The sequence below is a fragment of the Parasteatoda tepidariorum genome, chromosome 11, assembly GCF_982258835.1.
Source record: "Parasteatoda tepidariorum strain Cologne lab strain chromosome 11, Ptep-v5.0, whole genome shotgun sequence".
NCBI classification, from domain to species: domain Eukaryota; kingdom Metazoa; phylum Arthropoda; class Arachnida; order Araneae; family Theridiidae; genus Parasteatoda; species Parasteatoda tepidariorum.
In genome coordinates this window covers 93,175,453-93,191,776 of record NC_141765.1, presented here as the reverse complement: position 1 = coordinate 93,191,776, position 16,324 = coordinate 93,175,453, and the positions used below count along the sequence as shown (strand labels likewise).

Sequence of the window (16,324 nt, the reverse complement as noted above, 5' to 3'; positions counted from 1 at the left end):
TATGTGTTTTGACCAAAAATTTAAAATTTTCAATATTTTCTTTTCAAAACTGCAACACAAATCGATAACTACTGCAACATGAATTCTGCTTTACAGTGTACAAAAAAAGAATAAATGGACCACTCTGAATAATTTTTGATCTAATGTTTGGATCTTCTCTCTCTTGGTCTCATTCTGAGTGATTCGAGGGGGTCCTTTCAAACATGCCAATTAATTTGTTCAAACATTAATTCATTCATTTTAAGTTACGAGATCTGACACAAAAACGTACTTTCTTTGAACAAACATATCGTCTGATTTCAAAGGGAGGTAGATCTTCCATATGTACAGTCCGCAAAAAAAAAAACGAATCACCCTGAATAACTTTCTTTCTAATGATCGGATTTTCACGAACTAAGTGTCAATCTTAATGGTTTCTGGGGGTGACCTCAAATATGTTAATTAATTAGTGCTAACTATTAATTAAGTTACGAAATCAGACACAAAAACGTACTTTCTCTGAATAAACATATATTTTTTTTTACATATTTGGAATCTAGACACTTGGATTAGGGGGGGTAGACAAAATTTTAAAAAAATTGGGTGGTAAATTGGGCCGCAATAAAGGTTTATATATTTGGCGATAGTCCAGAAAACCGCCAAAAAAAGTCGCCTGCGCAAATAAATATTTTAAGATAACCCATTGACTAATTCAAAAGAGGAGTGCTTAGTTTTACTAGGTTGCTACGCAACCAAGCTTTGATAGTAAAAAAATTGAAATAATGTTCAGTGATTGCTCGGAGAGGTTTAATTTATTGTTAATAGAAAATATTTCGAAGTTTCTTGGCAATAAACAATTTTTTTAGGGGATTTCTGTCCAAAAAGCAAAAAAAAAAAATTTATTTTAATCTCCTTTGAAAAGTAAATTTGAATCGATTTATAAATTATTTATGATAGTTTTTAGAATTTACATACATGAACTTTTTATCTGATATTATTTAGATTACACTGTTTTTACTATATTTATTCGAGGATTTTATACTAAAATCAAATGAACATAATTATAGCTATATACAAAATTTCAGGGATAATCATTTTTACAGCTTTAATCGAGTCTTCTAGGCAAGAAAGTGTGAAGAAAAAAAAAGTGCTTGAAAAACAAAATGTAGATTATATAATAATTCTAAAGCACATTCACAAGGTTTTCTATAATTTACGATATTTCTTTTTTCTATAACTCAAGGAATTGCTGAATGTTTAGTGGCATTTTAAAAAGATTGAAATATGTTATGTTTAAGAATAAGATATTGAAATAATATGTTGCACATTGTAGGATTCATTGTTTAAAAAATCGCTTCATTCTACTAGATATTTAGGTTACATCGTTTTCTTTGGATAAAGATGATTAGCAAATAGCATCCTCATGTTTCGATACATTCTGAAACTTATACGTTCGCAAATTCACCATAAAATGTCGCACAGCATATTCTTCATTTACGATAAGCTACATTTACCACCAAATACTGCTACTATGATTATTTATGTTTTCTTATATATATCTGATACTCTGCTTTTAAACAGAGCTAGTAAGATCTTTAAGTTGCTGAAATGGGGCCCAAAAACTTAAAAGATAAAATATTTTATTTCATTAACTCAAAATATCCGGTGTCAAAATTTTAATTTTTTAGTTAAATATAACTTTTACAATATTGATGCTCTTACGTTTTTAAAGACCACATGAATCCTGTTAAAATATTAAAATGCATATGTTTACTTTAACGAGTGTATAATCCTTATCAAAATAATGATCAAGACCCAAATGTAAAACAGTATAATTGACGATAAAAGCTCGACTGGCTTCAAAACATAAAAAGAGGGAAGTAAAAGTCGACATGTTTCGAGCGTTCAAATATAATCGCCCATTCTCAAGACTTGTCAGGCTTGAATGACTTGTGACTTTTATTATTGGACTCTCAAAACATGTCTACTTTTATTATCATCTATTATTTTTTTAAAGCAATGAAGTTTTCATACTTTCGATTTAGTTTCTTGGGATTATCCATCTAGTTACACAACATATTAAATTATTTCACTCGATATTAAAATAAGTTTTGAAAAGGTATTTTTTATGTATCGATGCCAAAGTTTATTCTATATATATTTTAGGGTATGCTATCGGAGTATTTTGATCGAGTTTATTTTTACACCCTTATTTGCTTAAAATTATTAAATAATTTGCTTAAAATAAATTATTCAAGCTATATGATTTAATGCATTTATAGTATAATAGTAATGTTATATCGTTATGATTTTAAATATATATATTGAATGAAATAAATAAAAACATAAAAGAGTGATCGTAATAGTGAAATGTTGTTCAAATCAATTACCTGATCTTTCGTTCCAGAAGGATCTCCAGGATCGTGTGGTCTAATGGTGCTACTTGGATTTGAAACATTTAAGAGTTCTTTTAGGAAATTTTAAGGAACTTTATTTCTTCTTCTCATGACTGATTCTTAGATGCTGGTGGCTCCGGACAGGTGGTGTTAACACATACGGGATCTCGTGGGGAAAAACTCACAACTTAGACAAAAAGGATAATTTTCATTTTGAATGAAGATGGATTCCAGTTCATCAACAAATTATTTGAGTCGTGCCGCATGCACACTTGGACAGTAGAACATCAGGAACACGTGTCAAACTTCATTGTTTTATCTTAATGGAACGTGATAGTGTCTTGAAGTTATTTTTGTTAAAATTTTGACTTAATAAATCTCCATAGTTATTTCTTGTGAAAAGGGACAAATGTTGAGCAGAAAGGCAAGAGCCTTGAAGCTATCATAAAAATGAGAGCGATGCTTCTCTCTCACGGTGGCTTCCTCGACTGCCGCCAAGAAGGCACGCGGAAAAGCGATAAAAACGATATACGGTTAAAGTTAGGGTAGGGTTAATCGATACGAAAAAAAAGAGTCAAACAAGTTAAATGAAGTAAAAGGCTATTGCGGTTAAAAGAACGAAAACTGAAAAAACTATTGAGGAGTAGAAAAACAACGCACGTGTGATGTAGCAACATCACACTATCCCCCTTAGGAAGAGAGAAAAAATTTACATGGCATGATAAAAAATGATAAAACAATTACTTAAAGTGGGTGAGGACCGCAAGGAGCCAACAACATCTCTTGAACCTGCCAAAACAAAAAATACAAAAGACAGTATTGTTGATAAAACAGAACATAGTAACAAAATATCAAACACAAATGAATGTGTAGTTCTTGGATATACATAAAACCTGAGTTCCATATCACATGCAAATTATCACATTAAAATATAAAATTACCAAAATTAATTTTCAAAAATTAATTGTCAAATCCATATTTACGAATATCTGTTACTTAACCTACCTAAAATAAGCATGTACATCTCAGCTTTTTTTTTTTTTTTTTTTTTTTTTTCGTGTGTGTGGTGTTACATAAAACTGTAGAAAGCTGCATAAAACTACTTGATCATTTCATTCATTCTACCAAAAGCAAAAACACTATCCTAATATGCTTATTCTACCTTTTCTTTAAATTTAAGTAACAGAATACTGTGCGTCAAATAACATATTTACATATATACAAAGGAAAAAGAAAATGTGCATGCATATCAACACATCATGCTTATCACATTTTATAACATATATCATGTTAGAGAAAATTTAGTTATAATAGTAACATATTGTACACTTGAAATTTTGGGTGGTGGACAGTTTGCCTACTCGAACCAAACATTTATACATTAAATTTTTAAACAGTTTGTAAGTATATATATAAATACAATTTAAAAGATATTATCACAAGTTCAACATACCAAACTGAATTGAAGTGAGAAAAAAAACTCAAAAATATGATACTATTCTGATACATTTAGAAAACTCTAAGGTATAAATATTTAAAACTTAAATTGAACAATAATTTAAATGAAAGTACAACTACTTAAAATTTATATTACATAATAATTTAAAGATTAGGTCTAGTGAACATTAACTTAACCATAAAATAAACACTACAAAAGCCTTTCAGCTGGAGAAACCGATCGTATTTTCTCCAACAAAATACTACTCAATCAGAAGAAATTATGCCAGCATAGTCTCCTTAGAATGAGGCAGTAAAAATTTGACAGGTAAAGCTAAGTCAAGAGAACCAATTACTTTTGTCTAGATCTTAAAGAATAATGATAAGGAGCAGTGCTTATAGCAGGTTTTTGATCTGATACAACTAAATGAGGAAGTCTTGGTAAACAAGTCCTCAAACGGCTAATATTAACTTTAAAAGCATCTTGCAATGGGGAATTAAATCTTTTAATAGAGACAATGATGTCATTATGAATTTCAGTTATAATAAATGGGCCTAAAAATTTTGGCTTAAAAGTACTTCCAGAATGTAAGTACACAATATCTTTAACATTAAATATCCTATGTTTTGCTTTCTTAAGTTGAATCTCATTTTGCTTTTGTTGTTGTTTTTCTAAATTATCATAAGTTTCTTTATATATAATATTCAAATCATCTAAAAGATTTTTGACATATTGGGTCTTATCTAATTGCTGTGGTTGAATTTTAGGGTCAAAGGTATCAAAAATTAAGCTTAATTCTCGTCCAAAATGCAAAAGATTAGGAGTAAAATTGCTGGATGGATGCACAATACCATTATACAAATTTTGATGAATTAATATCGAATTTTTAAATGACACACCTGCTTCGTTTAAGGTAATTAAAGATGTTTTAATAGACTGATTAATTCTTTCAGTCGCTCCATTACATTTTGGATTTTTGGGAGTAGTATGGGCTAAATGAATACCAAGTGCCTTATTTACACAATGAAAAACTTCACAGTTGAACTGTGTTCCTAAATCTGATAACACCATAGCAGGTCTACCATTGTTGGCAATATAATCAATCAAATGTTGAGAGACACTCTCAGCTGTTAAACTGTTCAATGGATATAATTTTACAAATTTAGAGAAATGGTCCAAAATAGTGAATACATATCCACAGTTTTTAATGGGGCCAACTATATCAATTGATATGAATTCATTGGGTACCCTAGGAATAGGTAAAGATTTAAAAGGCGGTTGGGGTATACTATAATTTTTGGTACGTAAACATACATCACATGAAAGAACAAAATTTTTAGTGTCTCTATAGATATTTTTCCAGAAATATTTATTAGTTATAAGTTCATATGTCTTTTTCAGACCAAGATGAGTAATGTGAGAAATTTTTAGTACCTTGGCTTGTAAACATTGAGGCACTACTATACATTGAGATAAATTTTTATCATTACGAACATGCATCAATAACTTAGTATCTGAATCAATAATAAAATCTTTAGTTTTTTTAGCATTAGTTAATGAAGGTGAGTTAATCATATCAACAATTTCTAAAATATTTGGATCATTTTGTTGTTCACTATAAAAGGTGGTTAAAGAAATTTCATTATCAGGGTCAGCATTTTGAATAGAATTTACAATTTGATCATCAACATTAGTATCAACAAAAGGTAAAATTAACTCATTTTCTGAGACTGGATTAAGAGCAGGGGTGTAATGGTCAGGGTCTTGACTTCTACTAAAGTAATCGGCTAATTGATTCTTTGGACCAGCTATATATTTTACTTCATATGTGAATTCTGACAGCTGTAGAAGCCAACGAGTTATAATGTCAGCAGGGGATGTTACCTTTTTATAGTGAATTAATGGTTTGGAATCAGTGAGGATAGTAAACTTTTTATATGCCAAATAGTGTTTAAATGCCATTACTGATCTATAAATAGCATATAGCTCAAGTTTTATGGGGGGATAATTACGTTCTGATTGGGATAAACCTTTACTAAAGTAAGATATGGGTTTAAGTTGACCATCAAATTCCTGCATTAAAACACCTGAAATAGCAGTACCACTGGCATCAGTATTAAGGATGAACTGCTTATCCCATTGGGGAAGATGTACAAAAGGCTCAGAGAAAAAGATATTTTGTAATTGATTAAAGGCATTTTGATGCTCTTCTCTCCACTGAAATTTTGAGTTTTTAAGAGTTAATTGAATTAGCACACTAGTGAGTTGAGCATAATTGGGAATCAGGTGACGGTAAAAACCACAAACACCAAGAAACTTTTTGACATGTTGAGAAGTTTTAGGGGGCTTAAATTGAGTTATTTTTGCTATATTAGTATTGATAGGTTTAATGACATTTTGACTTAAATTAAAACCCAAATAATTGACCTCAGTTTTGACAAAGTTACATTTTTGAGGAGAAAAGGTCATATTATACTTAATAAAAATTTTTAAGACAGCAGTAATTTTATCTAACATCTCATCAAATGAGTTAGCACCTATTATTACATCATCCTGATAAGAATATATTCCCTCAATACCTATGTTTTTCAATTCATCTATAATTAAGTCCATTAAAGCTTGAAAAATACTAGCTGCTGTTTTCAGACCAAACACCAGGCGTTTGTAGGCAAACGTACCAAATGGTGTTGTGAATGTTAGTATGTCTTGTAGGTTTTCAGGTAGTGAAATTTGATGATAGGCTAGAGGCATGTCAAGAACACTATACATCTGATATTGTGAAATTTCATTAATTAAAACAGGTATTCGAGGTAAAGGATAAGTTGATGCCTCAACGATTGAATTAAGTAAGCGAAGGTCCATGGCAAGTCTAAATTTTACAGGGGCATTTGGATTTTTAGGGTCTGGGCGCTTCTTTACTAAAATTAGAGGACAACTCCAATCGCTTATATTTCTTTTTATTATGCCAGCCTCTTGTAATTCCAACAATTCCTGTTTAACCTGGCCCTGTATGGCATAAGGGATTTGAAATGGTTGTGTTTTTATTGGATTATTAGATCTGAAGGAAATTTTAGGGATGACATGGTCAGTATGACCCAAGGTTTTAACCGATTTAGAAAAAGCAGTAGAGTGGGACATTAAAACAGTAAGTAATTTTTGTTTGTTATTAGAATTCAAATGAGAGAGATCAAAATCATTTTCAATAAGTTGTTCTTTTCTTAATGTTAAAATATCAGATGAAGGAGTAATTAAATTTACATAATCAATTAAATTTTCCTCAGTAAGTTCCTGAACATTTTGTTCAGAAAGTTCCTCTAATTCAGGGTTAAACTGAATATTTCCTATACAAGTATTTTTGTTTATATGCAAAGTGACATCAGAATTATTTTTAATTACTGTGGTAAAATTAGCACTATCAAAAGTGTGCAAAGAAGCAAAAATTTCAATTTCAGGTTTCTTAATTAGGGGTTCAAACAGAAAAATATCACCTTGTTTACAATTATCATTCTTAATAATAAGATTAATTTGAGTAGACTCATTGGGTTCCAATAGTACTTTCTGTCTAAGAAAACAATTACTTTCACAATGCATAATATTATTACAATTAACAACATCTTTAGAAATTAAAGGTACTTTAAAATTTTGAAATTCAGCAACATTATCTGACGGACAAATTTTTACATTATTTTTACTCAAAAAATCATAACCAATTATTGCTTGAAAAGCATCGTGTTGAAAGTGTGATATATAAAATGGAGATTTGAAATTATTTTTCTCAATTTTAAATGAGATTTCTGAACAAAATAAAAAATTTAAATTGGAATTAATAGTCTTAATCTGCACATTAGAAGACAGAAGTCTAGTTTTAGTATTACATTTTATGATATCATAAGTTGTTTTTGACATTAAGCAAATACTGGAACCACTATCGAGCAAGCATTTTACAACATTGTTACCAAATTTAACATGAATCAATGGAATATTATTATTATTAAAGGCATTATTTGAGTAAGCAATATTTAAATTATGTTCATCATTAGAAACATATGAAAACAGTTCATTTTTATGCATAACAGTATCATTGCTATTGATATGCATTGATTTGTTTACATTTGAATAAACAGTCTGACTATCAGACTTACTCAACATATTATCACATATATTATCATCATTACATTTGTTATTTGGTAGAGAAATACATTGTTGAGAGGAAACATGTCCACCACCATATTCCCTCACATTTAGTTTAACGATTTTGGTGTTGTTTCACCATTATTAAAATTTGAGGCATATTGATTAAATTGTGGAGGTCCAAAAGGATTTAAATTAGGTTGATAATTATCATGATTCTGAGGTATAAAATTTTGAGTAGGATTGAATTGACTAATATTGGGATTAAGATTAGAAAAACTAGTTTGATTGTGAAAATTTTGCCTCGGCATAAAATTTCTATCTCTGAAATTATTGTGAGAAGAAGAAAGTTGGGGCATAGATTGCATTTGGTCGTTAATAAATTTTCTACACATGTTTTGCTTATGACCAGGTTTCTTGCAATAAAAACAAATTATCCTTTTGCCTTTAAATGTATTATTCATTCTGGCAAAATTTACAGTTTCAGAGCCTCCAGGTTTAATTAAATCACGAAATTTTGTACACTCTGCCAGTGAGTGGGAATCATTGCAGTATGAGCAGTTTTGTAGCAAATTTATTTTATTATTAAGAGAGTCTATCTGATTTTGTATATGTACTAGATCTTTGTTAACAGGGACTGAACTTAAAATATTATGGGCCTCGGCTTGTAAAATAGTTTGCTGGGCAGTTGATATACTATGGGCTTTATCAATTAAATCTTTAAAGTTATCTGTCTTTTCAAGCATTAGTTTTTCTTTCAAATTCAGAGGCAAAGCATTTATGAGTTGTAGGGATTTAATTTGGTTTAGTGCTTTTGGATCCGTAACTGAATTATAAGTTTTAGCTACTAGGGTGTTTATTCTATGACCAAAATTTTTGATACTCTCGCCTGGCAATAACTGAATATTATTCAGAGTTAATAAATTAGTAGAGGGGCTATCATCATTTGAAAAGAAAGACTTAATTAGGATAATTGCTTCATCAAATTTTACATTTCTGAATTCGGGAGATGTTTGAAAATATTGTCTAGCATTTCCTGTTAATTTAGATTTTAAAAACAGAAGAGCAATCTCATCTGACCAGCCATTAAGTTTTTTTAGATCACAGAGCTGTTCCAAAAACCACTCCGGAGACTCGTCTCCATTGTAATTTTGAATCGAAATATTGATCTTTTCAGCCATTTCGTAATTTTTGGCTCGTGTAATAATATTTGCAATTTCAATCATAAAACATTATAACATGATCATCAATTAAATAAAATATAAAAAATGCATTTCCATTTCATAAACAAAAAAATCAGCACCATACGGCACCATTAATATGTTATATCGTTATGATTTTAAATATATATATTGAATGAAATAAATAAAAACATAAAAGAGTGATCGTAATAGTGAAATGTTGTTCAAATCAATTACCTGATCTTTCGTTCCAGAAGGATCTCCAGGATCGTGTGGTCTAATGGTGCTACTTGGATTTGAAACATTTAAGAGTTCTTTTAGGAAATTTTAAGGAACTTTATTTCTTCTTCTCATGACTGATTCTTAGATGCTGGTGGCTCCGGACAGGTGGTGTTAACACATACGGGATCTCGTGGGGAAAAACTCACAACTTAGACAAAAAGGATAATTTTCATTTTGAATGAAGATGGATTCCAGTTCATCAACAAATTATTTGAGTCGTGCCGCATGCACACTTGGACAGTAGAACATCAGGAACACGTGTCAAACTTCATTGTTTTATCTTAATGGAACGTGATAGTGTCTTGAAGTTATTTTTGTTAAAATTTTGACTTAATAAATCTCCATAGTTATTTCTTGTGAAAAGGGACAAATGTTGAGCAGAAAGGCAAGAGCCTTGAAGCTATCATAAAAATGAGAGCGATGCTTCTCTCTCACGGTGGCTTCCTCGACTGCCGCCAAGAAGGCACGCGGAAAAGCGATAAAAACGATATACGGTTAAAGTTAGGGTAGGGTTAATCGATACGAAAAAAAAGAGTCAAACAAGTTAAATGAAGTAAAAGGCTATTGCGGTTAAAAGAACGAAAACTGAAAAAACTATTGAGGAGTAGAAAAACAACGCACGTGTGATGTAGCAACATCACAAGTAAACGGGGCTTCCATCGCATATTCTTAACCTTAATACCTGTATTATTAAATAAATGGAATAAGCTTAGATAAATAATAAAAGCTAATTTTATCCTCGTTTTAATTTTCAAGGAATAATATGTTTCGATCAAACAGATTTCATTCTGGAAATAGCGAAATTATTGAGTAGGTCCCTTGGAGCAATATCATTCTTATCCTCTTTTGACGAAATATAGGAAAAATTAGTTTTCACAGTTCCTGTAAAAAGTATGTTAGCCTTCTTGCCACGGTTTCTTTTATTTATTTTTTTATTAAAATAGGTTCGGAAATTACGTATTTTTTATAGCATTTTTTTAAAATCAGATGACTCTAAAATTGGCACGGCTTCGGAACCTTCTTACAAATTTCAATGTTTAGTATTTCCTACTTAACAAAATAAGGCATTTTCCTGATAACAAATTATACTACAATAATATATTGGGAATCGTGCTAAAGTAAAAAAATAAACAAAATAGTTTAGTATATTATCAGGAAAAAAATCTACTTGGTATCATAAAGAAAGAGTAAAAGATATAATGAAATAATTAGTGAATCACACGTGATCAGATTATTAAAAATTTAATTTCACAACTAGGATGTTAGGACGACATTTAAGATACTGAGATATTTTAAGACGCTTAAAAATTTGGCTGCGTATTCGACAGCTTTTTATGTTCTGTATCTTTAAACTCTTTGTAGTGACTTATAAAACATCAAAACTATTTTAGATAATCTATGTTGAAGTCAAAAGAAACAACAAAAAAAATACAATTAATAATTTATACTCTTTCTTCAAAAAAAAAATAGTATGCTTAGTAAATAATCAGCTGTTTTGCATTAAATAATTTTAAACAGCGGAATGTTTTTAATTTCTTAACAAGGTTTTATTCTTAGCTAGCAGACAATAATTCTTTTTAAGAAAACTTGACTATAATTTAGAAAGGAAGTTTACTTTAAAGAAAACCTAAATTAAAGAACTAAAAGAATTGATTAGTATATTAATAAAGAAATAATAAACGTAAAAGGGTAAATAATAAGATTCTTAAAAATGTTAAAATTTACTTAAATAACTGGTAAAATAGTTCTGCGAAACATTTGTGAAACACCAGTGATGGAACACACCCCAGTGAAGGAACATTTCATAGATATTTTTTTAAAATAAGATTTTAAACGTTTTAATTTAGATTGATTGGTAACAGTAGCTTACTACCTAACAATAGGAAGTTATCTAACAATGCATTGAGTTACCTGGTCTTAGAGTCTTCTCTGGAAAAAGTTTTGAATTTGTTAGTATCTGCTCAACGCCTTGTTTCTTTGACACAATTATAAGGTCAGTGGTGCTAGTTATCCGTTTAAAGTAAAATTAATTGCATATAATAATGCTTTTTTTCTCATTGTGAAAAAGTTGTTCAAAATATGGTTATTGAAGTTACGTTTTATTTATTTCAAGCATCATAACATAAGCAGGTACTGAGATTAGGGGGTACTTATTAACTGGATTACCAAACGATGAAAAACCAATGAATAAACAAGTGTTCCTTCATTGGGATTTTTTCAAGTTAATGAAAATAAAAGAAACATTTTAATTTTCTTGTACCTTTTGTCATATTATAAATCAAAATTATGTTAGAAATTAAAAAAACAACTTCTAATCAGTGAAGGAACAGGCATGTTCCTTCACTGAGAATAGATTTCCCAGTGAATGAATAGTAGGAGTGAAATATGATTTTACATGGATAATTAGTATTTCAGCGACATAGAGGACTCCTAAAATTCAGTTAAATGTTGTATGAATAGTTCCTATAACAATTTCATTTAAATATGCAAATTTAGTTGCTAAATTTATTTAAAGAATTATAATAATAATTAATTTATTATTTATCTTAATAAATGTAGTGATTATTTATTGCATCATACCTTAGACACCTTAATAAACTATGTTTATTTACTAAATATAACAACTAAATATAATAAAAAAAGCTTGAATGGAAAATTTCTTTGCAGGATTTTGTGCCAATAATTAGCTAAATTATTATCTTATTGCCGTCATTAAATGGATTTTTCCTACCAGTTCCCGTTAGGACATTAAAGACAATTATCTAGGTGAAAAATGGGTGAAGTTTTTTTAAGGCGACATCCACCGATAACTCAGTGCAATGCGACGATAATTTCAAAAGGCAAAACTTCCCTTAGAGAATAATATTCGAAATACTGGTTTTAAGAACTTCAGAAGAATCTTTAGGAGGGAAGTAGCCCTGGCATCCTTTTATAGAGTGATTGCATTTACAATGTGAATGAAACAAGAGTTGAATACTGCCCTTAAACGGGAAAACTCTTCGGCCTTAAAAATTATAAGGATTTATATTCTAAAGTACCTAGGAAAGAAAAAGTACCTCCATTGGTAGTTTTTCCTTACAGAAGAAGTCGTTGAGATATTACAGAATCAGTCCCTGCTACATATTTCATTGGAAAAAGCTGTTCATGAAATGAAACGATGACTGCAGCAACATTTTACAAATATATTGCAAATGTTTCTACTCATGGCTAATTAAAAATGCAATCAAATTCCATATTTTGCTTCTTCTGGATAGGTATAAATCTCATATCAATTTGAAACTGAGCAAGTTTTGTTCCTCAAAACAAATTTTCTGGTTTAGTTTTCTACCTAATTCATGGAAATCTCTCGTTAGATCTTGAAAACAAAAGAATTGTAAAACAATATGTCTAGAAAATTTTGCATCCATTTTTAAATAAGATTTGAGGCATCAACTGATGAAGTTGAAATGCTTTTATGAAATGCGATATTTTTCCATTCGATGTAGAAAACGTTGACTGTAACAAATGCATGCAAAACAGACACCAAGAATTAATGAGCAAGACAACTTATCAACAAAACACATGCTTCGAGAGTAACGATGCGCTATTTCTTCAGAAGCTTGAGATGGAAATCTCACAAGTTATGTTGCAAATTTTTAAAGGAGCATTGACAGAAAAGTTTAATCTCCCAAATATCCAATAGCCTGTGCTTTTCTCAATATTGAAGAATTTATTTCAAAAAGAACAATTGTATAATCAAATTTTGGCTCTGAAGCTGAGACAACTAACATTAATAATGAAAGTATCTTGAAAACTGATTTTGAGATAAGTCCTCTTGAGGCATTATTAGTTGCAAAAACAATTGGTTTCATAAGTAACTACTAGATATAAGTCAATGAGAGATGGGTTTTACTCAAACTTCGAAACTCCTTATTCTCATTTATTATCCAGAGAGGAATTCTGGAAATGGAACTAGAAAATCAAAAGAAATTTCGAAATTACAAATTTCATTGGCCAAAAATTTGGAAAAAAGAGGAAGGTTAAATCAAAAGAAATAAATTACTCATGACGAAGAGAAAAAAAATACTTAAAAAGATTTTAAAAGAAGCTTTAAAAATATGGGGAAAAGAGTAAACAAAAAAATGATCGAATTATAATAATAATAAAAACATCATCGGATTACACAATGATAAACATTCATAATTTAGAACGGACTATTAAACTGTGAGAAAAAAATGAAAAACATTTTTTTTTAAATTATGTATTCAAACATATTTTACTTTCCATTCAATGACTGAAAAAAAAGTAATATTTTCCACATTAACTATGGTTATATGTCGTAATTCCAAGAAAAATCTTGTTTTTAGACATTTGTGTGGCCTATGGACTCCTAACGAGCATCAAACATTCTCAAAATTAAGTGTTCATTCACTGGAAAATTTAGTGTTTATTCACTGGTTAGAACTGTTCCTTCACTTGGTCATCTTACTACTTATTATTTAAACCACCAAAAGCTTAAAACAATATTATGTAAGTTATCTAACTTTTTTTTCATAATTTGCATTTAATAACAAATATGTCGACGCCATCATTTAGCTAAAATTACAAATTTTGAAATTTTTATGAATTTTTTTTAAAGGCAAGCTAAGCTTAAGTGTTCCTTCATTGTTTAGTTTACCCTATAAGACGTTGAGAAATTTGCGATGTTGTGAGAGATGTTTAAAAATGTTGACTACATATTTTTATTAATATTTATAAAATATGTATTCAAGAAATTGATAAATATAGTATTCCAAATCTATGCATACCTATGCATATTATTGAAATTGTATCAGTTATTGAAAAACAAAATAAAAAAAATAAAAAATAATCAAATTAAATAAGCACAATCTGGTGTATTCTATCAGAAGCACGCTTTTTTAAAACTAGACATTTGTTGAATAAAGTGTTTTTTATTTAAAATTCTTTTCTAAATTGCAAATAAATTATTAAATGACTAAAAACGAAACATCGTATTTTATAGTGTGAAAGAAATAAAAATAAAAAGATTAGCAAACGATTATTAGCGAAAAAAATATGAATGAAATTTTACGCTACGCGCGCGAAGTCAAGTTCCTCTCAAGTTTATCACATTTTAATTTTAATCGCCCCAATTAGTTATTTCTTTATTGTCGCCAAATTATTTTTTTAAAAATAATTAATTTTAATTTTTCTCAGCTTCTAATAAATAAAAACAGTTGAAACTTTAGATTTTTCAATTGAAAAATATGTAGATTAATATGGTATAAAAAAATTCATACCTTATAATTCAATATTTTTTCATCCTCACTTTAATTAAATAATAAAAAATAATAAATAATTATTAAAAATTATTTTTTGCATGAAATTATCTTTGGGTAAATGAGTTTTATGAGTGGGTGCAATTTTTTTTTGAATTGCTTCATTAGTTTTGAAAATATAACTGAAAACGCAAAAAGCGAAATTAACATTAAGGGGTACGAACTTTGAATCGCTCTCCTGACCAAAATATGGGGACCACATTTCCCAGATTGCGGCTACCCCCTATATTTTGAAGATAAGAAATCCAAATATGTAAAAAAAATGCATGTTTATTCAGAGAAAGTACGTTTTTGTGTCTGATTTCGTAACTTAATTAATAGTTAGCACTAATTAATTAGCATATTTGAGGTCACCCCCAGGAACCATTAAGATTGACACTTAGTTCGTGAAAATCCGATCATTAGAACGAAAGTTATTCAGGGTGATTCGTTTTTTTTTTTTGCGGACTGTACAGCCCGAAAGCCCAAGAGAATAGCCGGTAAGAAGGCTGATCAATGTTCTTGTGGCATAACTATAACTACGTTTATTAAGCATCAATTCACTGTAAGACATATTAACTCGATTGAATCTTGAGGTACTTTTGATAGATGAAAGCTGACATTGTCGATTTCGGCATTTCCCATATTTGTGACCTGCTGACGTGCTATGAACAAGCTTACTTCGATGTATGGTACACATTAAAAAGTTGACTTTCGATTTATGACAGTCATCGTCCTCCTCGCGCTGTTGCTTCTCAGTTTCATTTACACACACAACGTGATCCTGCGCATTCTAGACCAGGGGTTTCCAACTGGCAGCCCGGGGGCCGCATCAGGCCTACAAAGCCTTTTTTTGTGGCCCTCGAACTAAAATATATTAGTTGTCATTTTTTACGGACAATTTTCGTAAGAAATCTATATGCGTTTAAAATACTTTTCTCGTTAATAAAAATCTAATTTCTTTGTTTCTGTGAAATTTAAGATATCAACGGAGCAAAAAAAATTTATTTCTCAGGTTTTGCATCCAAGAAAATATTTATTCAAATACAAAAATAATTGTGTATGTTGCTCTTTTTTATTTACTTATTTATTTATTTTTTCGTATTTTGTGAATATAATTTAGCATGCGTGTGGATCAGAAATTTTCTTGAAGAAATTCTCCGATTTAACTTTTTGAAACCACTGATTTAGGACGAAAATATTTACACACACATTTGTAAATTTTAAATGTAAATATCTATTCTCTGGTGGTTGCAGCAGACAAACCTCAATTTTCTCATTGAATATTTTGGGTGCTACTATGTAAGTTTTAATACTAACCTTTTTAAAGTTTTATATCTTAACAATTAGATATCTGTTGCATATAAATTGTTTAATACATAGGTGCACATTAAAGTTAGTGTAGCCCGAATTTTTATGATTTATTTAATATTTTTAAAAATATTATTAATAACAATTAAATATTTTTAAAAATCTACTTATTATTTTAATTTGTAATTCAATACTTTTGTTTTGTGCAACTTGGTAAAAATCTGACAGTAATATTTAATGTTCCTTCAAACGTAAAAGAGTCCTGCATAAAATTTTGATAAAGTTGCTGCTCACCATTTGATTTTTGTT

General features: G+C 29.5%; 1 long non-coding RNA gene across 1 annotated transcript in view; it reads left to right on the top strand.

Moving 5' to 3' along the window:
• The window catches only part of LOC147801894 (uncharacterized), a 203,963-nt gene that overhangs the window by 106,918 nt on the left and 80,721 nt on the right, over positions 1-16,324 (top strand). The gene's annotated exons all lie outside the window — the stretch shown is intronic.